Source organism: Lontra canadensis, unplaced genomic scaffold (assembly GCF_010015895.1).
Source record: "Lontra canadensis isolate GAN:19392208 unplaced genomic scaffold, GSC_riverotter_1.0 scaffold20, whole genome shotgun sequence".
NCBI classification, from domain to species: Eukaryota; Metazoa; Chordata; class Mammalia; order Carnivora; family Mustelidae; genus Lontra; species Lontra canadensis.
The window spans coordinates 889164-914772 of NW_022631014.1; the positions used below are offsets into that span (position 1 = coordinate 889164).

General features: G+C 34.9%; 1 protein-coding gene across 4 annotated transcripts in view; it reads right to left on the reverse strand.

Annotated features, from left to right (window-relative positions):
• TBC1D5 (TBC1 domain family member 5) overlaps positions 1-25609 on the reverse strand; it is a 536635-nt gene that overhangs the window by 384852 nt on the left and 126174 nt on the right. Inside the window, exon 1 of one of the 4 annotated variants that reach the window (XM_032860920.1) lies at positions 5862-5957. The exons of the other annotated variants lie outside the window; for them this stretch is intronic. The gene's annotated coding sequence lies outside the window, so the exon portion shown is untranslated. Of the gene's footprint in view, positions 1-5861; positions 5958-25609 lie in introns of those variants that run through there. 4 annotated transcript variants of the gene reach the window in all.

Sequence of the window (25609 nt, forward strand, 5' to 3'; positions counted from 1 at the left end):
TTCAAATTTCTAAGAAGGAATAAGGGATGGCAGAAAACTGAGCAAAATCTTCAGTTTTGAGAAAAATTATTTTAAATCTAGAAATATATACCCAGCTAAATGATCAACTGTGAGAATAAAAGAAAAACATTAAAAAAGAAAGAAAAAAATTCTAATATGTATAGCTCAGAAAATACAACTTTCACCATTTAACCTTTTGAAGATTTACTTAAAGGAACCTAAGAATAAAGAGGACAATGAGATCCAAGCAATACCAGAATTAATCCAATAATATGACAAGAAATCTGAGACTGACACTTCAGCAAAAGACCAAGGAAACACTGGTTCACTAGTTCATACTAAAATAGAAAGTCCAGGATAAGTGAAATATTTCTTCAGAGAGAACATAGATAACCTTACAAAAATGTTATTTTATGATGTAGGAACCTGGAAGTACAATTGTGGTGTGCTATCCATAGTAATAGAGACATAGTTCTCCTATGAGAATTAAACATAAAGCATGGTATCTTAAAACTGTGGCTAAAAACAAAGAACTATACACACACACACACACACACACACACACACCCAAAATACCATGGTAGAAATATGAAATAAAATATAGTAATGATTTTGAGAAAATGAAGAAAAGTAAGAAATCTTTTATTCTGGAAAACAATGTCCATGTGTTGGTTAAAGCTGGAAGGTTTAAAACAATTAAGTGATATTCTGAATTGATGTATAATTGCTACACATGAAATATTGGATATAATTATTTCTCTACGATGTTACTTGGCTCAGAGGCATTCACAATGATCTTAAGATCATAATGATCATTCTGATTATCGAAAAAAAGGGAAAATAACAAGTGCTGACAAGATGTGGAAAAAACTGAACCCACATGCACTGCTTGTGGGAATATCAAATGCTGAGGCTGCTATGGTAAAAAAATTGAGTGGTCCCTCAAACACGTAAAGAATTATAATATGACACAGAAATTTCACTCCTGGTATATATGCAAAGAAACTGAAAACTGGTATTCAAAGAAACATATGTAAATATGAATTCATAGAAGCATAAATCACAATACCCAAAAGGCGGAAGCAAACCAAATGTTTTTTTATATATATATATACAATGGAGTATTATTTGAATATGAAAAGTAATGAAGTACTCACACACTACAACACAGATGAAACTTGAAAATAGTTCGCCAAGTGAAAGAAGCCAGACTTAAAGATCACACACTATAGGATTCCATTCGTATGACACATTCAAATACAGAATGCAGGTTGACACATACCAGGGATTGGGGAAAGGGCACAACGAGGAGAAACTGTTAAAAGGGTAAGGTGTTTTACTTTGGAGTGATGAAAATGTGTGGAACTACAGAGAAGTGGAGGTTGTGCACCACTGTGAATGGGCTAAATGCTACTGTTTTCTCAATTTTAAGTTATGTGAATTTCACCTCAAGAAATAATTAAAAAAAAAAGAAATGACTTTAAAATAAAAAGATACTCTGCTTTTAGATGAACTTTTCCCTATTTTCTTATTATCAAAATATTTAAATATCTTCATAGTCTTCCTTCAGAGAAGAATGCTATTTTTGGAAGACTCTTAGGAATGAGTATTTATGGTTTTGATAAAATATTTATCTAAAGTTCACTTATTTTTCATTTTAGTTTTTTTTTAAGATTTTTATTTATTTATTTAATTGACAGAGAGAGTATCAGAGAAGAGAGAGAGGGAACACAAGCAGGGGGAGTGAGAAAGGGAGAAGCATCCCTCCCGCCAAGCAGGGAGCCCAATGCGGGGGACCCTAGGATCCTGATATGAACCAAAGGCAGACACTTAATGACTGAGCTACCCAAGCACCCCTAAGTAACATTTTTTTAAAAAGGTTGTATTTTTATGGGGCGCCTGGGTGGCTCAGTGGGTTAAACCTCTGCCTTCGGCTCAGGTCATGATCTCAGGGTTCTGGGATCGAGCCCCGCATTGGGCTCTCTGCTCAGCGGGGAGCCTGCTTCCCCCTCTCTCTCTGCCTGCCTCTCTGCCTACTTGTGATCTCTCTCTGTGTCAAATAAACAAATAAAATCTTTAAAAAAAAAAAGGTTGTATTTATAAAATGTTAGATCAGTACCTCTCTATAGTACAGGAGTAGGAATTTTTTTTGGTTTTTTACATTTTTAAATTTTGTTCAGCTGTATTAGGTATAACTGACCTCAATATAATGTAATATAAAATATTCAAAGCATACATCATGATTTGATGTACATATACACTGTAAAATGATTAACTGATAAACTAATTAACTGGATTAATGAAATCAATACATCCGTCACTGTACATACTTTTTTTTAGCGAGAACATTAAATTTCTAATTTCTTGGTAAATTTCACTTCTATAATACAGTGATATCAACTAGTTACCATGTTATACATTAGATCTTATTCATCTACTACTCTGAATAGTATGGATATTTTAACATATTAATTCCTCCAAGCCATGAGCACAGAGTATCTATCCATTTTTTCCTACCTTCTTCAGTTTCTTTCATCAATGTCATAATTTTCAGTGTACTGATTTATTCCTAGACATTTTATTCTTTTTGATGCAATTGTAAATGGGGCTGTTCTTTTAATTTCACTTTCAGAAAGTTCATTGTTAGTTTACAGAAATACAACACATTCCCGTATATTGACTTTGTATCCTGCAGTTTTACGGAGTTCATTTATTAGTTCTAACAATTTTTTCTGAGGTCTTTGAGGTTTTTACATATAATACCTCTGCAAATACAGTTTTACATCTTCCTTTCCAATGTGAATGTCTTTTATTTCTTTTCTTGCCTGATTGCTCTCACCATAATTTCTAGTACTAGGCCAAATAAAAATGGGGAGATTGGCTCTTTATATATAAGGAACATTACCTCATTCACCATAATTCCTCACTGCAACAATAACTCTAACATAAATAAGTGGATTCACACCCGTTCAAACCCACATTGTTTAAGGGTCAACTGTATCGCCTCCTCTTCTGTTTTTTGGAGAAGTGTGAAAAGGACTGGCAATACTTCTACTTTAAATGTTTGGTAAAAAATTCACCTGTTAAGCCATCCGGTCCTGGACTTTTCTTTCTTGGCAGAAAAACTAAATTGGTTTTGTTTGTTTTTTTATGTTCAGTTAGCCACTGTATAGTACATCATTAGTTTTCAATGTAGTGTTCAATGATTCATTCGTTGCGTGTAGCACCCAGCGCTCATCACAACATGTGCCTGGAAGCAGGAACAGCCACTCTGGAAAACAGTATGGAGGTTCCTCAAGATGTTAAAAATAGAGTTGCCTTACGACCCAGCAACTGGACTACTAGATATTTACCCCAAAGATACAAATGTAGTGAAAAGAAGGGCCACATTCACCCTAATGTTATAGCAGCAATGTCCAGAACAGCCAAACCGTAGAATGAGCCGAGATGTTCTTGGGAGGTTTCCGAATACTAATTCAATCTCCCTCCGAGTGACTGGTCTGTTCAAATTTTCTATTTCATATGATTCAGTCTTCATAAGTTGTATGTTTCCAGGAATTTCTTCTGGGTTGTCTAATTTGTTAGTGTATAATTGTTCATGGTAGTCTCTTATGATCTTTGTATTTCTGTGAGGTCAGTTCTAAAATCTCCTCCATAGTTTCTAATTTCATTTTTTTGAGTCCTCTTGTTTTTGTACATCTGGATAAAGTTTTGTCTATTTTGTATTAAAAAAAAAAAAAAAAGTTCTTGGAGAGCCTGGGTGGCTCAGCTGGTTGGGCATCCACCTCTTCATTTTGGCTCAGGTGATATCTTGAGTAGTGGGATCAAGCCCTGCCTCAGGTTCCACACTCAAAAGGAAGTCTGTTTGGGGCTTCTCTCCTTCTGCCCTCCCCCCACTCACTTGCACTTGTGTACTCTCTCTAAATAAATTTTTTAAATTAAAAAGAAAGAAAAAATAACTTAGTTTCACTGATATTTTCTCTTGTCATTTTAGTCACTATTTCATTTATTTTTGCTCTTTGTTGTTTCCTTTCTTCTAATTTTGTGCTTAGTTGGTTCTTCTTTTTCTGGTTCCTTTAGGTATACAGCTAGTTTGTTTTTTTTTTTATTTGAGCTCTTTCTTGTTTCTTACTATAAGCATTTATCACTATCATGAACTTTCCTTTTAGAATTCCTTTTGCTGCATTTCATTAGGGATAAATTTTATCATTCTTTTACTTTTCTATATATACCAACCTTTCTACCGCAACTTTTATAATCAGGAAAAAATACTTGCAATTTTTTAAAGGATAAAAATGTTAAATATGATAGGAATGAGTAGTAGAAGAGGCCACTTTGGGAAAAGATCTGAGTTATTCTCAACTGATATACAGGACTTAAAACAAGTTAAAAATGTTTTAAATGAGGAATGGCTTGAGGGCATCATCCTTCACATAAAACTTACATTGACAGAACAAGCAAGACAAGGATAAAGAAATATACACTTTACTATAAAGGGATGATTATGTCAAAGATTTAGCCCCTTTTCAAATCTTGAGATTTGACCATTTGTACCTGTGTTCTCACTATAGAAGAACCAAGTTAAGTGTTCTGGTGCTTCCCAGCAGTTACTCAGCTCTTTGACCACACCATTTGATAGCTTGTAGTGAATATGGAGAGAGATGAAAAGCATGGAGAGGACTAGAGAAATGGCAGCTTGACTGAGACAGAAAACAAACTGTCTGATTCCATTTACATCCTGAGTTAGTCATTAACATATCAGCGATCTAAAGTATGGTTTTTAAAACTGCAAAGGCAATCCATTATGAGATAGGGAAATAAATCAGTTACAGGAAGGAGCATGTATTAAATGAAATATATAAAAGTTAGAATAGGATAGAGCATAGCACACATTCCAGTTAGTTAGGGTTAAAACTATTTCAACTTCTGTTTGTTTCATTGGTACATTTATACCTGTGGAAAATGGCTCATAAATATAACATTCATTTCTTACAATGGGTTGTGGTTTAAGAAAAAAATGTGAACGTCTCCTATCTGAGATATCTTCAACTCCAAATTCAATAGTTCTACTTCTGCTACTCCTTTAATAAATTCAGTGAACAGGGTGGGGTGGGGTGCCAAAGGGACAGAGACAGACATGGATATAAAAAGCATTCTATATTGAAACTGCTAAAAGTCTCCCAGCAGGAAAACATTTCTAAGTCTCCTCTTAAGGCTTGGTTAAAAGAGAAGGAAAACAATTAGGAAAAGATTGGAAACCAGTGACTAGATATAAGAAGTGGAAAGAAACTGATCAGGGAACTCTGAGTAACTGTTAGAGAATAACATCATTCCTTGAAGAAGTCTACAATCTAACCATGGCAATATGTATAAACTCTCTCTCTCTCTCACACACACACACACACACACACACACACACACACTTTTTATACATGAATCTATAGAACACATTACTATAATAAGGATATTGTTACAGATAAATGTCTTTGTCCCTTCAAAACTCATATGCTGAAATTTTAAATCCCAATGTAATGGTATTCAAGTGAGGCCTTCAGGAGGTGATTAGGTCATGACGGTGGAGCCCTCATGAATGGGATTAGGGCCCTTATAAGAGGAGACCACAGAGAACTTTCTTATTCCTTCCACCATGTAAAGACACATAAAGAAGATGGTGGTCTATGAACCAAGTACTGGAACTTTTATCTTGGACTTACCAGTCACCAGAACTGTGAGAAATAAATTTCTGGTGTCTGTAAGTCACCAAGTCTATGGTATTTTTGTTAGAGCACCCCAAACGGACTTAGACAGGTATTGATGGTATTCAAATTTTGAAAGTACATTTTGAATAAACATACGCTTACCTTTCAAGAGACCTTTATTGATCCACAAATCTAACTGACACTTGAAAATGCATGCTCTTGTAGAAGGTCAAAGATGACTTCAGACTCAATACAAAATACAAGACTTGATCGGCAAATGCAAAGCAAAGAATGAAGATATAGAGATCAGCTGAGCAAAAGCTCAACTGAGATGCTGGCAAAAAAGCAAATACCTAGAAAAATAAATGAAATAAATGAAATCGCTTCAAACATTCTATCCCAGAAGAAATTCTAAACCAAAGCAAACAATGAGAAAGGAAACCTGAAAAAACTTTATAACATATTATTTTAGGCTCTTAGAGAATAATTGTTAGCCTACTCATTAATCATTTTTTCTATCACCTGTTTTAACTCTTGAAAGAAAGGAAATCATTTCATTATACCTACAATAAATGGCATTATAACACAAAAATTTTTAAATCAAAACACCTCAATATAAAACAAATCACATGTTAAACTTCATTTCACTGAAATGACATAAAAGTGTTCGGATAATGAACATACTATTCTAATACACAGTAAAATAATATCAAGTATTGAAATTACATAAAATTAAAAAATGGAAATTTGACATTTGAAAACAAATGTGGAAAACAATTCCACTGTAAAGGATTCCATAGTATTAATAAAATGTAAAATTAGAATACTGATGTACCAGTATAACAAGTAAATATTATTTGTGAATTAAAACTTAATTTCTGTAGCCTTTTTGCATAAAGAAAAATATCATCTTTAGTAATATTCTTCCAATAATCATACCTGACATAGATATAACCTGTATGAAATCTGCAAGAATGAAACTGATCTTAAACAGCTATCTAATTTTAAAAAACTCTTAATATAATAAACTACTAAACATTACCACCACTTTCCTCCAGATTTCATTCTATATTATTTTACTCCCTATAACCAATTTGAACTTATTGGTGGCTCAGCATATGTACAAAAGGACAAAAGTAATTAGGTAATATAATGTGAAACATAAAAAGCACAAATTGGAAAACATTATAAATAGATATAACTGAAACATAGTGAGATTCAAAAGAAATTACTTAAAACACATTTTAGCATCATAGTCTATTAAAACCAAATAAGGTACGATGTCTAAAAAATGGGAATGAATGTGGCAATGATCTCTAGACAGATTAACAGAAACTTTTATGCTCTAATATTGAATACAATTCATGTTTTCATTGTTTATAAAGAAAATGATTTATGACATTCTGGTGTAGCATTTTCTTATTTTAATTTTCAATCTTACCTGAAAAATTACCAACAACTCATTTTCAAACTATGCAATATTTATGTGAAACATACTTAAATATGGTCAACACCTCCTTGGATAGTAATATAGCCACATGCTTCTTCTGTATGGTTGAGCTAAAAGTTATTACACCACTAAAATAAACCAAGTCTCTATTTCTCATCTTTCCCTTGTAAAAATACAGACCATTTTTATTCTATGGATGGCTCTTTAGAATGAAAAGACATTCAAATTTCAACTATTCCAAGATATCCGCGTTTGACAAACGTATGTTTATTTAACAGTTAATATATATAGTCATTCTACAGTGTCAATAGCATTCAAAGAATGATGGCTATTTCTTCATGATGTGGAACAGTAACCAAGAAAACAACTGACAATATAATCAGAGTCCTGAGAAGTTATAATTTGTTCTAAATACATACTTCACACTCAGGTCAATTTTACATTTCTTACACTGCATTGCTTGGATCATAATTTACTTTCTTGCTCCAATAGAATATATCCAACAAAATATCTCATCGGCATAACCATCAGAGAAACCAAAAAGGAGAAAAAAGACTACAATGTAAACTGGTAACACAGAGGGTTCATCTGTATAGTAGACTGCATGAAACCAGACTTCTTCAGCAACCCACAGGCAGAAAAAATGTTTACCATAGTCTCATTGAAAGGATATACCAGTTCTTTTTCTAGTTATTCTCTATGGAATTGCATAAATATTGAGAAATCTAGAAATAGACACATGCACATATAAAAATTATTGTCAGTGTATAAGTTACTGCTGCCCTGGGACTGCAATAATTTATGTAACATCTGTTTTCATATTTTTCTAATTTTTTTTCCTAATTAACATGCATATTTAATGCATAAATGCTCAGACCACCTCTTTTTTCTGCTGAATGTGCCTCTTTATTTTTGAAGTTGTGCACTCCTAGGGAGAATTCAGCAGAGATGGTAACCAAAATCTTATTGAAAGCACTAATTTTAAAATGTAAACAACAGTACTAAACCAACTTTCAAGAAAAAACTAAAGTCTTAAGAATTTTCACAATAACCATTCAATCTGCCAACAACAGTCATTCATCAACTTAAGGTCCAATACCAAAAAGAAGGTATAAGCTTCATTCCAATATTATATTAATCTTCTTGATTTCTTTTTAATTTTTATAAAAGCTGAGAAACCTGCTTTAAATCTATGATTCCTTATCTTTGTAAGTTTTGGTAGTATTTTTAAATTGTTATGCCTCAGGCAACTAACATACGGGAAACACATTCCATATGGTAAGCATCAAGAAGTATGTAATCAGCTATATGTTTTTGAATTGTAAACTTCAAATCCTGTGCAGATGTGAAGAAAGGGGAAAGTTTTTACTCTGAAGTACATTCAAGTACAATCAAATTCCGGAAGCTCTTAATCTGTACTAATTCAAAATACTACTTATCTTTATTTTTAAACAAAAAACTAAAATCAGAAGCCAATCAAACAAATGTTACAATACTACAATACTAAATACTACAATACTAAAGTATTCCCAAAAAACAATGTTTAATATGCCAACACTGTGACTCCATCTGTACCTCACTTAACAATTAAACACTTTGTATTTTAACTGCCTAGGTTCTATATTTCAATCAGTCATTTATTACTTCTCATCTGTTGTTAGGACTGTTCTAGGCCTTTGCAAACACTGAAATTCTCAACCCTCATAGAACTTACATTTTACTTGGGAAATCAGAGAGTTTCCAATAACAATGCAAATACATAACTGCAAACAGAGATAAATGCTATTAAAAATATGGGAAGGGGTGAGCCATGAGTTTTTGTAACAAGAGACTGATTTAGTTCAGAGGGTCAGCAAAGGCCTAAATAAAGACTATTTAAGATGAGATCTGAAAAGTATGAGAAATGTTAGTCTAGGCATAGCAAGTACTAAGGTCCAAAAGCACTAAGGGAAAAGGCACATTCAAAATCAAAAAAAGAGAAGGAAGGAGCCAGTCATAGCTAGAGAGGGAATATATGTAAAACAAAATGGGGCACATGTCAATAAGGCAAAATTACTATAGAATTTTAAATACAGTGTGACAATCAATTAAACATTAAAAATTTATCCAATTTGGCTGACTTATGAAGAGGAGCAAGAAAGGTACAGGGGAGAAGTTAGGTGTGAGATGACAGTATCTTAGACTGAAGTGATGGTGGTAAAGAAGGTGAAGAGAAGGCAGAAAGAGATTAATGGGCAATCAGAAGAATTTGGTGAAAGATTAGATTTTGTGGAGGATGAAACTGGATAGCAATTCCATTCACTGATATAAGAAAATCTGGAAGAAGATCAGTTGTTGGGAGAAATCGCCCAAGTTGGAATAGGACATATAATGGGATTACTCATTGGAGAAGTCTTCTAGGGAGTTCAATGTAAACATCTAGAGCTATAATAGTCTGGATTAAGAACAGTCTGGGCTAGAATCAAACGTAGAATTTATTAGGATATGGATAGAAAAAAAAAAAAAAGATGCCTACATTGCTTTCCCACCTCCCCGCAAAAAAAATCCGCACACATGTTGTATCTTCCTCATTTCTAGCTATCATACCACATCAGAACAGAAAGACATATACTTCATAATGTGACAAACTCATTTAGCCTACGACTGGTTAGCACCATAGGCATATTTGCCTTATGTTGCTAAATAATAGTTATCATTTATTATAGTGCCCACCTCCAATCAAAACCACTAAAAATATGCTGAAGCACTCCAAAACTGTGCATCAGGTCACTGATCCTCACAATAACCTCTTTTTTCTCCCATTTTATTTTCAGTGTCCCAAAATTCATTGTTTATGCTCCATGCAATACGTGCCCTCCCTAATACCCACCACCAGGCTCACCCAACCCCTCCAAAACCCTCAGTTTGTTTCTCAGAGTCCACAGTCTCTCGTGGTTTGTCTCCTTCTCCAATTTCCCCCATCTCACTTCTCCTCTCCATCTCCCAGTGTCCTCTGTGTTATTCCTTATGCTCCACAAGCAAGTGAAACCATATGATAATTGACTCTCTCTGCCTGACTTACTTCATTCAGTATAATCTCGCCCAGTCCCATCCATGCTGATACAAAAGTTGGATATTCATCCTTTCTGATGGAGGCATTATACTCCATTGTATATATGGACCATATCTTCTTTATTCATTCCTCCACTGAAGGGCATCTTGGTTCTTTCCACAGTTTGGCAACTGTGGCCACTGCTGTTATGAACACTGAGGTACAGGTGGCCCTTCTTTTCACTACATCTCTATGCAGTTGCAGGGTCATGGGGCAGCTCTATTTTTAATTTTTTGAGGAATCTCCACACTGTTTTCCAAAGTGGCTGCACGAACTTGCATTCCCACCAACAGTGTAAGAGGTTCCCCTTTCTCCACATCTTCTCCAACACTTTTTGTTTACTGTCTTGTTAATTTTGGCCATTCTAACTGGAGTAAGGTGGTATCTCAATGTGGTTTTGATTTTAATCGCCCTGATGGCTAATGATGATGAACAGTTTTTTATGTGTCCTGTAGCCATTTATATGTTTTCTTTGGAAAAGTGTCTGTTCATGTCTTATGCCCATTTTTTTTTTAAGATTTTGTTTTTATTTATTTGACAGACAGAGATCACAAGTAGGCAGAGAGGCAGGCAGAGAGAGAAAGGAGGAAGCAGGCTCGCTACTGAGCAGAGAGCCCGACACGGGGCTCGATCCCAAGACCCTGGGATCATGACCCGAGCCGAAGACAGAGGCTTAACTCACTGAGCCACCCAGGTGCCCCTATGCCCATTTTTTTGATGTGATTATCTGTTTTGCATGTGTTGAGTTTGAGGAGTTCTTTAATAAATCCTGGATATCAGCCCTTTGTCTGTAGTGTCATTTGAGAATATCTTCTCCCATTCCGTGGGCTGCCTCTTTGTTTTGTTGACTGTTTCCTTTGCTGTGCAGAAGCTTTTGATCTTGATGGAAGTCCCAAAAATTCACTTTCGCTTTTGTTTCCTTTGTCTTTGGAGATCTATCTTGAAAGAAGGTGTTGTGGCTGATGTCGAAGAGGTTACTGCCTATGTTCTCCTCTAGGATTCTGACAAATTCCTGCCTCACGCTGAGGTCTTTTATCCATTTCGAGTTTATCTTTGTGTATGGTGTAAGAGAATGGTTGAATAGACTAGTGGAACAGAGTAGAGAGCCCAGATATGGACCCTCAACTCTATGGAAAAATAATCTTCGGTAAAGCAGGAAAATATATACAGTGGAAAACTGGCAGTCTCTTCAATAAATGGTGCTGGGAAAATTGGACAACTATGTGTAGAAGAATGAAACTCGACCATTCTCTTACACCATACACAAAAATGATCCTCACACACAATTACCTTAGAATTTAATGATTATTGAGCTTACTTTTCAGATAAGGACGCTGGAGTTTAGGGAAGTATCAGAGTTGCTAATAAAAACAGGAAGTGATAGAGGCACATTTCCAACCCAAGCATACCTGAAACCACAGCATTTTCTTTCCACTAAAAAGGAGGGAAGGAGGTATAGTGTCAAGAGTCTGGTTTCAATCCTGGCCCCGGAAGACCACTAAAGCTCTTTTACATTTCCTCACCTGCAATTCTATATTTCTAGGAAATACTGACATTTTAGGAAACATATAAAGCCTCTGCAACAGCTCACTGGGTTGTGCATCACCATGAATGTGACTTGTTCCTTCACAACAGGAGTTCCAGTTGAGGGAGGACTTAGAGCAGAAACCACGCCTGACACCAAAAGCTTTGAAAATTTCAGAGTATAGGGCATGGCAGGTCATCAGGAACAGTACCTCAGCTTGCCCCTGCTCTCCCTCTAGGAAGAAGAGTAGTTGTCATTAAAAGAGCCAAAAACCAATACCCTAAAATCTGTAGGTGGAGAGTTCAGCAGTGGTTCTAAAACTTTACAGTGCATAAAAATCACCTGAGAAACTTCTTAGAATGGAGATTCCCAAGCAGATCCTCTCAAGGATTCTGATACAGAAGTGGAATAGATCACCCTTCAAGCTTTTTAAAATATATCTACCTACAACAACCATTCTTCAACCACAGAATTTTTAAATTATTTGTTGAACCTATATATTACTTCCTACAACAACCACTTTCCATTCTTCAACCACAGAATTTTTAAATTATTTGTTGAACCTATATATTACTTCATTTCATTCAATTAAATCGTACCAAACTTGGGGCACCTGGGTGGCTCAGTTGGTTAAGCATCCAACTCTTGATTTCAGCTCAGGTCAGGATCTCAGGGCTGTCAGACTGAGCCCCACATCAGGCTCTGCGCTGGGCACGGAGTCTGATTAAGAGTGGCTCTCTGCCTCTGCTCCTCTCTCCCCATCAAAATAAAGAATAAACTGTATCCAACATTTCAGATATTTTTAACAACTACTATCAAGGTCCTTTCCAATGGAAAGAGGGATGATTAAACAAAAGCAGTTTTATCTATACATAAAATGCCTCCATCAGAACTTATTTTCCTTAATATAGAATTGAGTCTTATGATTAAAACAAAGTCATCTAGAGATACATACATCAAAAGACATAGGAATCTTTAAGGGAGATGAATGATTTATAAAGAAAATCTTATCACAAAAGTTAACCTTTGGTCAAAAAAAACCATATTGTTGATTAAAGAATCTTGTAAGTATGTAAGAGGATCTAATACAGTAACAGTTATTCAAAAAATTATTTAAGAGACTACATATAACCCTATCTAATGACACTAACAGATGCTAACATACACTAGTACCAAAGCAGCATTCAGGAAAGAAAATGTCTACTATATTTCCAGACATTTCAGATCACTTAAAAGATTAGTGTCTATCCTCCTCCTTTCTACATGAGCCGCATTGTCACTATGGAAGCATACATTCCAGTCACTGCCCTGGCAGCTCCCATAAACCTGATCTACTGGTGTACTCAGTCAGGGCTGCCTTAACAAAATTCTAGTGACTTAATGATTCCAGCAAACTCCAAAACTCCAAGCTTTCATCCCAGATTAACTGAATTTAATTTTTTTAATTTTGAAATTTCAAGATAGATATTGTTCTTTCAAGGCTTATCTGTGACGCTAAATAAGGGCAGTTAAAAATTTAAAGTCTAATCCATAGTATCTCCTTGTATTTTTATGATCAAAGAAAGTACCCACTGAGGTTGTTTTTGATCCTGTGACTTACATTAAGACCATGATAGGGAATAGAAAGCTAAAAATAATAAAAGTTGCTTAAAAAAGAACTTCAGGAACAGTAACATCGGTTCTATACTGTGATGCTGATATTTATGTGGTATATCTCATTTAATGCCTTCTCACCTCCACCCTAACCAACCCCAACAACAACAACAAAAACAGCTAAGAGGGGCCTAAGTACACTAACTTGCTCAAGATCTCATCATTTACAAATGAAAAATCTGGGATTTGAACCCCTGTGATCTGAACCTACAGTCCACATGGTCTTAACCGTTATAACGTGCTACACTAATTTAAAGGCAATGTTAAAGGTAATTTACCTGACCATTACTCAGGCTATTCATGAACTCCCTTAACTTTATAAACCTTTATGCAGCCAACAATCCCAAGAATACTGACACAATATAAATCTGTTTTTCTGGCTTTTATGTTAAATGAAATGCTTTCATGTTGTCCTAATAATAAGCCATATCTTCCTAAATGACTCTTCACCTCAAAATAGTATATAACATTATTTTCTCTCAAACAGTCATGCTCATTTTCACCAACCATAGTCAGTACCAAGTTAAATCCTATACTACTAGAAGCCCCAGGGAAAGAAGATATTTCTTTGTGATTTAAAGACTGTATCTTCTACTATTTCTCTCAGTGTCAATAAGATAATCTCTCTTCCCTATATCCTGGTTCCATTTAGGATCCATTTAGAATCAAGCTGTAAATACCAAGATCAAATTAGCTTAAAAATAAAAAACAGGCCAGTCTCAATTACTCTATTTAAATGAACCAAAAGAAGTTGAGTAAATTTTGAAAGTTGCTTTGGGCACTTGAGGTTCATTCCAATCTTGAAGATCAGTCTAAATGCCCTGAGAAAAGTCAGAAAACTCTAGAAACTCTAGAAAACCCCTACAAAAGTTGAGGATTCAACCTGACTCGACGAGATGAAAAATTCCCTTATGCTTTGGTCTTTTTTGTCCATTTCCTGTGGCAGACATAAGGCATGGCCTTTTCAAAGTACACATCCTCCACAGTATAATAAGGAAATAAGCATATTTGTAATTAAAGTACTCCCTTAAGTATCTTCCTATAACTAAAATAAGATTTTTGAAGAAATTATTTTAATTAAACAGGCTGAAAGTTTAAGCACTGTCCATAATTTTATTTTGTATTCTTAAATTCTCAGTTCCAGACTAATTAAATTATTCTACATCTCATTAACTACTCCTCCTTATGTTATTCCATTTGTTTCAGAGTTCCTTTTTTTAATCTGTTGCCTTTTTATAGCATTACCTGACTGTCACCTTTTATCCAATGAATACTGTAATTTATCTTGTTCAAAATACGCAAAAAGAAAAACTCAAACCATATTTGATTGTACTGGAGGAAAGTCTATGAAAGTAGTCACTGTCTCAAGTTATTCTAGAATTCTGAGGAAGCTTTAGTTCTCATAAAACACAAGTGGACAAAACTAATTATAATCAGAAAGAAAACAGATAATAAGTTAGCGCTACAAAGGACTCAATTATTGAAGATACATTTTTTTCCTGCTCTCTGGCTCATGACTTTCCCATCACTTACTTTACTATCAAAATACTGTTCCTTTATTGATCTCACTGCCTCTTAGCTCCTTCTCAAAAAAGAAATAAAGGAAATCTAAACTGGTTAATGTTTAGATTAACATTAATCTAATGTTATTAGATTACTAATTTTTCTATTAGTAATGGCTGAATCAATTATCAGGCAAACAGTAAGTATTACAGAAATTCCAATGAGGTATAAAGTGCTTACAGAGAAACTAGCATAGTAGCTTTAGAAAGGGAAGACTGAGATACAAAAGAATATGAGGAAAAAATGGTAGAACCTAGACATAGAAATGAAAGAAGAGAAACAAATTTGGTGAATTTTCTAGGTTTCTAAGTTAAGAGTTAGGCAGAATATTTGTGCTACCAGAGGACTAAAAAAAATGTGGAAGGAAAAGGGCGAAGAAACAGTTAAGAAAAAACATTAAGAGAAAAAGCACATATTATATCACTTCATATATGTGGCTACCTCAATATCCTGTGCTCCAAAGAAGTATGTTGAGGATAAAAGAAAAAAATGAATAAAGGATCTCAATTTTATTTTTGCTAACTTTTATAAAAGTAATTTGAATTTAATTTGCTTACTAAAATGAAGTTTCTAAACTCATACCTAATTCCACAACTACCTGAGACTCCTTTTATTTTTAAAGTTTCCTTGGTTCTAAACAACACTGCTGGAAGCCTAAAGTTTCGCCAATTGAGTATTCTATTCTAAAAGCTGTGGTCTCCATGGTTCACCTAATAAATCACTTTGAGGTACCAACAGGTACAAATAATCCAGCCTAATTTTAAAGTTTGCATTAGGTTATTTGTTTAATAGGTATGAAACTAACACCCCAACAATATAAATTCAAGAAAATCTCACATGTATTAGTGCTTTCAGTCTCCTAACTTAATAAAACAGCAGTAAATTTATTTACATTACTAATGTCATTTATTTTTGCTACTCAGGATAACTTTTTAAATGTATTCTTCAAACCACTTTAAAAATATTTAGAGATTCTAAACAAAGTTATTACTGTGGTCATATTGCAATAAAATGTATAAACTAAGAATATTCAAAATCCCATTAAGAAAAATGCTCTATAGGGTTAGGAGATTTTAAGTTGGTGAAATGCATAGAGGAAAATCATAACTATGGTAAACATAGTATACCAAAACTTTTAGTTTTATAACCCAGATGGGTTACAAAGCTATTCCAAAAAATTACTGTTTTCTATTTTGTATGCTGGAAATTCAGCAAGGACTCTGAAGCTCTTGGCTATTACTCTCAAAGGGCAAAAACCCAAATAAGGTACCCAAATCTTGTAACATTAAAAGCAAAAATTCCCCAGAGGCAATCCTATAAGAAATGATGCTCAAAGTCTTTTGTGTGTGTCTTTATACTGACTTCTCTCATCTAAGCTAAAAGAAAGGAGATGTGACAGTACACACATGTTAACTACTATGCTTCTACAAGGACAGATTTCAAAAAGGCTGGAACCCGGTTAAGGACTTCCTTTCCAGCCCTCTATACTAGCCTATTCCTTGTATAAGTGACTTGAGCACCAAGCCACCTCCCAGAGCAGTTAAGCTGGAAGGAAAAAAATCCACTAAAGACTAGGTTACCTAATCTAAAATTGTTGCTGCTTTTAAAATATGATGGCATACATATGTACCAAATACCATCTTTTACAGAAAAAATTCAGAAATGACCTTATCTAAAGACCATCAATATGTAAAATTTCCTTTAAATTTATTTTACTTATTTTTAATTATTTTACTTATTTTAAACTTATTTTAAATTTATTTTTATTATAAACTACTTTACTGAGCAATGCCTAATGATATTAATTTCTCAGCCCACAATACTGGGGTGGGAGTGAAGGTGGGAGGAGAAAGTTCTAAAAGACTCTTCTCAGTCAGAACATGTTTTTTCTTTTTTTTTTTTTTTAAAGATTTTATTTATTTATTTGACAGAGAGAGACACAGCGGTAGAGGGAAGAGAAGCAGGGGGAGTGGGAGAGGGAGAAACAGGCTTCCTGCTGAGCAGAGAGCCTGATGCAGGGCTCGATCCCAGTACCCTGGGATCATGACCTGAGCCAAGGGCAGAAGCTTAACAACTGATCCACCCAGGTGCCCCAGAACATGTTTAAAATGAGACAGAAGTTTCAGATTAAGCCACTTCTTCCGGCTCTTAAAACAAAGGAATAATGTCGACCAAAAAACAGAGCTCACCTGTTAATAAGATTTGACCATGTATATATTATGTTACGTATAAGTTGCTATTAGAAAATAGATTAATAGATCATTTTCTCAAGTATGAGAATTAAAAAAAAAAAAACACTAAGTTCAAAAAATACTGTAGTGTATTTTCTTGGACTAGAATTACTCTAATTTGACCCTCAGTAGCCTACTTGCTTTGAGCTATATTTAAACAAGATGTGGTGCCTAAAAACCACTTAACATAAGTTTATTAATTTCCTAAGAGCCCTATTTTCAGTCAACTTAGTCTCAGATTTCCACATACCCAAAACAGCCATCTTTAGATTGGTACCGTTTTCTTCCAGACTAATATTTCTTCAAACAAAAAGCTCTCATTAGAGCAAAAACTCTGCAAAGCAGCAGAGTTTCATTTTCTAATGGACTGGCCTTCCCAGCTTCACAGAGCTAACAGTATCAAGGTCATGGTTCAGGACGGTATGTAGTAAGATCCTGAACTCACCTCCTTTCACGGACACAACAATTTACAACTATATTTGAAATAATTCCCTCTAAAGGGGCCCTAGACACTGGATGAAAAGAGCCTCCACAATAAGGGAAAACACCAAGATGGGCAGGAAGCAACAGAGATAAAATCTAAGTATAAACGACACCCCAGGCGTGGTGCTCCATGGACAAGAGGAATCTCAGAGGTATGGAACTTTTCCTTGAGGAAGGAAAGATTCAAGCTCTACATCATGCACCACAACCCTAATATCCTGCACAGGAGAGACAAGACTTCAAAATGCCTGGCTTTGAAATCCAGCAGGAAGTACATCAGGAAAACTATAGAACTACAGGGAAAGGAAAACCCACTTTTAAAGGGCTCACACACAGACTCACTCAATCCAGAAACCAATACAAAACATCAAATAAAAAAGTTCACAAAACAGGTAAAGGAGATCTACTTACCAATCTTGGAACAAGTGCCAGAAAGGCAGGAGGCAGTTGGGCATCACTCTAGACATTTTTGCTAGTTCTTCAACCATGTTGATCCCAGGCTGGAGAGTGCCATGTTGGAATCCTCCCTCAAGACTACTAATGCCGGAGGAATGCCCCCTAAGAGTTCCACACAACCCAGCACCTCTGCCGGACCTTGCAGCTGACAGGACAGTAACTCTGCCTCACACTGTGCCTGTAGCAATTGCACCCTGCCACAACAGGAGGGTACACAAAGCCCACACAGGAAATACTTCTGGAGCACCAGGTTCTAGTGGCCAGGAGGGACTACATTTCTGGGTCCCACAGAACAACTCCTAAATAAGACTGCTCCTTCAAAACCAAGAGAGGTAGCTGAACTACATAAATCACAAAAACAAACACAGACTACTGGGCAAAATAGAGAAGGATATATATTCCAAACAAAAGAACAAGACAAAACCTCAGAAAAACAAAATGGAGATAGGCAACACATCCAATAAAGAATTAAAACTAATGGTCATAAAGATGTTTACCAAACTCATGAGAGGATGAACACAGTAAGAACTTCAACAAAGAAATAGAAAAGATAACTATACCAAGACACATTATAATTAAAATGTCAGAAATTAAAGATAAAGATAATTTTTTTTTAAGATTTATGTATTTATTTGACAGAGAGAGCAAGTGAGCAGGAGGAGGTGCAGAGGGAGAGGGAGAGAGAATCTCAAGCAGACTCCTGCTGAGCAAGGAGCCCTACAGAGGGGTTAATCCCATGACTCTGAAGTCATGATCTGAGCTGAAATCAAGAATTGGATGCTTAACTGCCTAGACCACTCACGCACCTCAAAGATAAAGACAATCTTAAAAGCAACAGGGAAGAGCAATCCGTTACATATAAGGGAACACCCACAAGATTATCAGCTGCTTTTTAAGCAGAAACTCTGGAGGTCAGAAGAGAGTGGGCATGATATATTTAAAGTGCTGAAAAGGAAAAAACTTACTACCAAGGATACTCTACCCACCAAAGTTATCATTCAGAACTGAAGGTGATATAAAGAGTTTCCCAGACAAGAAAAACCTGTAAGAGTTCATCAACACTAAAATGGCTTTACAAAAAATATTAAAAGGACCTCATTAAGCATAAAAGGAAAGGCCATAACTAAAAATAAGAAAACATATGAAAGAAGAAAAACTCACTCATACAGGCAAACACATTGAAAAGGCAGTGAGTGGATCAACCACTTATAAAGCTAGTGTGAGAATGAAGAGAAAAAGTAGTAAAATCATCTAAATCTACAATAATTAGTTAAGGGATACACTAAATAAAAAAATGTAAAATATGACTTCAAAAATAAAACATGGTGGCAGAAAATAATAAATTTCAGAACAAATTATTCTGAATAATAAATTATTCAGATAATAAATAAATTTCAGAATATGTTAGAATTTAAAGGGCCACCAACTTAAAATAGACTGCTACATACATGGGTCGTTATATATGAACCTCATAGCAACTACAAACCAAAAACCTGTAACAGATAAACAAAAAATAAAGAGAAAGGAATCCAAACATAACACTAAAAAAAGTCAACAAATCACAAGGGAAGAAAGCAAAAGAAAAAGAAAGGAACAGAGAGAAGAACTCAAGACCAACCAGAAAATCATTAATGAAAGGGAAATAAATATATATCAATAATTGTTTTCAATGTAAATGGACAAAATGTTCAACCGAAAAACATAGGTGATTAAATGGGTTAAAAAAAAATAAGACCTGGAGCACCTGGGTGGCTCAGTGGTTTAAGGCCTCTGATTTCAGCTCAGGTCATGATTCCAGGGTCCTGGGATCGAGCCCCACGTCGGGCTCTATGCTCAGCAAGGAGCCTGCTTCCACCTCTCTCTCTCTCTCTGCCTGCCTCTCTGTTTACTTGTGATCTCTGCCTGTCAAATAAATGAAAAAAGTCTTAAAAAAAAAAAAAGACCTATCAATGTACTGCCTACAAGAATCTTACTTTGGGGGCACCTGGGTGGCTCAGTTGGTTAAGCAACTGCCTTTGGCTCAGGTCATAATCCTGGAGTCCCGGGATCGAGTCCCACATCGGGCTCCTTGCTTGGCGGGAAGTATACTTCTCCTGCTGACCTCTCTACGCTCATGCTCTCTCTCTCTCTCTCACTCAAATAAATAAATAAAATCTTTAAAAAAAAAAAAAAAAGAATCTCACTTTGGATCTGAAAATACAGACTGAAAGTGAAGGGATGGAAAAGATATTCCATGCAAATGGAAATGGAAAGAAGCTGGGATAGCAATACTTAAAAACAGACAAAATGGTGGGAGCAATATTTATATCAGACGCAATAAACTTTAAAACAAACGCTGTAACAGCAGATAAAGCAGATTACATAATGATAAAGGGATCAATCCAATAAGAAAATAGATACAACACATGTAAATATTTATGCAACAGTCACAGGAGCACCTACATATAAACAAATATTAATAGACAAAAACGGAAAAACTGACAGTAATACAGTAACAGTAGGGGACTGTATCAGCCCACGTACATCAATGAATATATCATCCAGACAGAAAATTACTAAGAAACATTGACCCTGAACAACACATTAGACTAGTTATACTAAACAGATATATACAGAACATTCCATCCAAAATCAGCAGAATATACATTCTTCTCAAGGCATATGGAACATTTTCCAGAATATTATCATATTAGGCCACAAAACAAGCCATATCAAATTTAATTTAAAAGAAGACTGATATCATACCAAGCATTTTTTTCTGACCACAATGATATGAAACTAGAAATCAACCACAGGAAGAAAACTGGGAAAAAAAAAAACCAAAAAACAAAAAACACAACACATGGAGACTAAATAATGGGTCAAGAAAGAATCAAAAAGATTAAAAAAAAAATCTTAAGACAAATTAAAATGGATCACACTACTCCAAAATCAACAGGACACAATAAAAACAATTTTAAGAGGGAAGTTTCTAGCAATACAAGCCCATCTCAATAAATAAGAAAAACCTACAAATAAAAACAATCCGACCTTACACATAAAGGACTAAAAAAAAAAAGGAACAAAGTCCAAAGTTAGTAGAAGGAAAGACATAATAAAGACCAGAATGGAAATAAATAAAATAGAGACTAAAGGATGGAGACTTAAAAAAGGTAAAAGGGGTACCGGGGTGGCTCAGTTGGTTAACCAGCTGCCTTTGGCTTAGGTCATGATCCAAGGGTTCTGGGATCAAGTTGCCCACATCGGGCTCCCAGCTCAGCAGACAGCCTGCTTCTCCCTCTCCCTTTGCCTGCTGCTCTACTTGTGCTGTCTCTGTATCTCTCTGTCAAATAAATAAATAAAAATCTTAAAAAAAAAAAAGGGTAAAAAAGATTAATGAAATTAAAAGTTGGTTCTTTAAAAAGATAAAACTTTCAGAAAGACTCATTTTTTAAAAAAGGAAATAGGGCCCAAATAAGTAAAATCAGAAATGAAAGGGAGAAATTACAGCCAATACCACAGAAATATAAGGGATATTACTATGAAAAATTATACAATTATTTACTAGTAAGAAGACTGGACAAATAATCAAAAAACACCCAACAAACCAAAGTCTAGGACCAGAAAACTTCACAGTTGAATTTTCCCAAACTTTTATAGAAGAGTTAATACCTGTCTTTCCCAAACTATCCCAAAAAAATTGAAGAGAAAGGAATTCTTTCAAGCTTATTTTACAAGGCTAGCATCACCATGACTTAAACCAGACAGACACACTACATACAAAAAAAAAAAAAAAAAATTGCAGGCCACTATCTCTGATAAACACAGATGCAAAAATCCTCAACAAAATAGCAAGAAAAATTTGACAATACAATTAAAGGATCATACACCATGATCAAATGGGATGTAGTGCAGAGATCTAAGAATGGTTTAACACCTACAAATCAATAAACATGATATACCACATTAACAAAAGGAAGAATATACGATCATCTCAAAAGATGCAGAAAAAGTATTTCTCCTAATTCAACCTCCAAGTATGATAAAAATCTCTCAACAAACTGGGTACAGAGGGACTGTACCTCAACATCATAAAGGCCACATGTAACAAGGTCACAGCTAACATCTTAATGGTGAAAAACTGAAAGCTTTTCCTCTAAGATCAATAACAAGATAAGGATGCCTACTTCCACCACTTTTATTCAACACAGTACTGGAAGTACTAACCACAGCAATTAGACAAGAAAGAAAATAAATTAAAGGCATCCAAACTGGAAAGGAAAAGGTGAAACTTACTGTCCCCTGATGACATACTATAAATGGAAATCCCTAAAACCTCTACCCAAAGACTGTTGGGACTAATTCAGTAAAGTTGCAAGATACAAAATGAACATAACAAAGATCTGTTGCATCTCTATACACAAATAACAAACTACAAGAGAAATTAAGAAAACAGTCCCTTTTACAATTGTATTAAAAAGAATAAAATGCATAGGAATAAATTTAACCAAGGAAGTGAAAGACCTGTATACTGAAAACTATATGACAATGACGAAAATTATTGAAGACACACAAATAATTGGAAAGATACAGCATGCTTATAGACTAGAAGAATTCATATTGTTCAAGTGTCCATACTATCCAAAGCAATCTGCAGATTTGATGCAAATCATATCAAAATTACATTAACATTTTTTGCAAAAAGAAAAATCATCCTAAAATTTGTAGGGAACCACAAAAGACCCCAAATAGCTAAAGAAAAAGAGAACAAAGCTGGAGATAGGCTCCTAAATTTTAAACTATACTACAAAGCTTTAGTAATCAAAACAGTATAGTACTGGCATAGGAACAGAAACACAGCTCAATGAAACAGAATAGAGAGCCAAAATATAACCCCATGCTTATATGGTCAATTAGTCTATGACAAAGAACACAAGAAATACACTGCGGGGAAAAGACAGTCTCTTCAATAAACAGTACTGGTATAACTGGAAAGCTACATGCAAACAAATAAAACTGGACCACTTTGTCACCATATACAAAATTCAACTCAAAATGGATTAAAGACATAAGACCTGAAACCACAAAACTAGAAGAAAACATAAGCGGTAAGCTCATTGACATTCATCTTAGCAATAATTTTGATCTGTCCTCTCAAGCAAGAACAACAAAAGCAAAAATAAACAAATGGAATAACATCAAACTAAAAAACTTTTATACAGTAAAGAAAACCATCAACAAAATGAAGAGGGAATCTTCTCGATGGGAGAAGACATCTGCAAGTAATACATCCAATAAGGGATTAACAACCAAAATATATAAAGTCTAAAAACCCAGTATCAAGAAACAAACATTCCAATTTAAAAATGTATGGAGGACTAGAATACACATTTTTTTCAAAGACAGACAGATGGCCAAAAAGCATTTAAAAAGATGCTCAACATGACTAACCATCAGAGAAATGAAAATCAAAAGCACAATGAGATATCATCTCACACCTGTCAGAATGGCTAGTATCAAGAAGAGAAGTAACAAGTGTTGGTAAGGATATGGAGAAAAAAGAACCTTTGGGCACCACAGGCAGAAATGTAAAGTTGTGCTGTGCTACCACTATAGAAAACAATATGGAGGTTCCTCAAAAAATTAAAAATAGAAGACTACCATACAATCCAGCAATTCTACTTCTAGATTCATGCAAAGAAAATGCAAATACTAATTCGAAAAGACATATGCATCCCTATGTTCATAGCATCATTATTTACAATATATAAGATATGGAAGCAACCTACATGTGGAATGATAGATGAATGGATAAAGAAGATGTAGTACGCGCACAGACACACACAAAAGCACAAAATGCAAAAAAAAAAAAAAAAGAAAGAAAGAAAGAAAAGAAAAGAAAGAAAGAAATCTTATCATTTGCAACGCCCTCTAGGGTATTATGCTAAGTGAAATTAATCAAATGGAGAAAGAAAAACACCATAGGACTTCATGTATATGTGGAAAATTTAAAAAAAAAACAAAAAACAAAACAAAACAAAGGAACCAACAAAACAAAACAGAAACTGACTCAGGTACAGAAAACAAACTGATGGTTGCCAGAGTTGGGGGTGTGTGGGGTGATGAACAAAATAGGTCCCAGGACCCTGAGATCATGACCTGAGATGAAGGCAGAGGCTTTAACCCACTGAGCCACCAGGCTCTCTGCTCCACAGGGAGACTGCTTCCTCCCCTCTCACTGCCTACTTGTGATCTCTGTCTGTCAAATAAATAAAATCTTAAAAAAAAAAAAAAAAAAAAGGTGAAGAGGAGGTACAATCTTTCGATTATAAAATAAAGACATAGGGATGTAAATATACAGCATAGGGAATATAATTACTAACGTAACAACTTTGTATGGTGACACATGGCAACTATACTTACTCTGATGACCATTTTATAATGTATATAAATATGAAGTCACTACATTGTACACCTGAAATTAATAACACAGTATGTCAATTATTCTTCAATAAAAAACAACAATCATCTCAGTAGTGTTTTGCATTAACAAGTGACCCGCTAACTTGATTTTTTAAAGGAGTCAAGCTTAGGGCACCTGGGTTTCTCAGTCCGTTGCATGTGCCTGACTCCTGATTTCAGTTCAGATTGTGACCTCGGAGTCCTGGGATCAAGCTCTGCATTCATTACAGACTGCTTGTTCCACTCCCTCTGCTCCTCCTCTCTCTCAAATAAATAAATAAAATCTTTGGAGGTGGGGAGGGAAGAGGCAAGGTCTTAAACCACAACAATAATAACAGAATACTAAATGCTTTTATAAAACACACAACAACCAATCTTACAGCACTCAAAGGACCATGTATACCAGAAAATCCTAGAACTTTTTGGGAATTCAAGTCTCAGCAAAACTCAATTATAAGTAGTACACTGAATTACATTACAAAAATATCTAGTTTACCTGACATTTTTACTAACAAGAATTCTCAACAGCACTTCTGATTTTTAGAACTTAAAAGTACCGTTTTAATCATCCCACAAAGTTTAAATTATATCCAGAAAAGTTTGTTTGGGCGAGAAAACAGGACCAAATATATTCAAAAAGGAAAAAGGATTATCTTTAGTAACCAGAATACTTGACTGTGTAAGAAAACAAAATTCCCCATATGCAATGGTTCACTTTATTAAAGATTAAAGATCAGAAAAGTGTGCTTTGGGAGCCTGGGTGACTCAGTCATTAATCATCTGTCTGCCTTTGGCTCAGGTCATGATCCTAGAGTTCTGGGATCGAGTCCCGCATTGGGCTCCCTGCTCAGTGGGGAGCTTGCTTCTCCCTCTCCCACTCCCCCTGCTTGTATTCCCTCTCTCACTGTATCTCTCTCTGTCAAATAAATAAATAAAATCTTAAAGAAAAAAAAAGTGTGCTTCATTTTAGGGAAGTATAACAGTAAATATTAAATGTATATATTAATATGTATAATT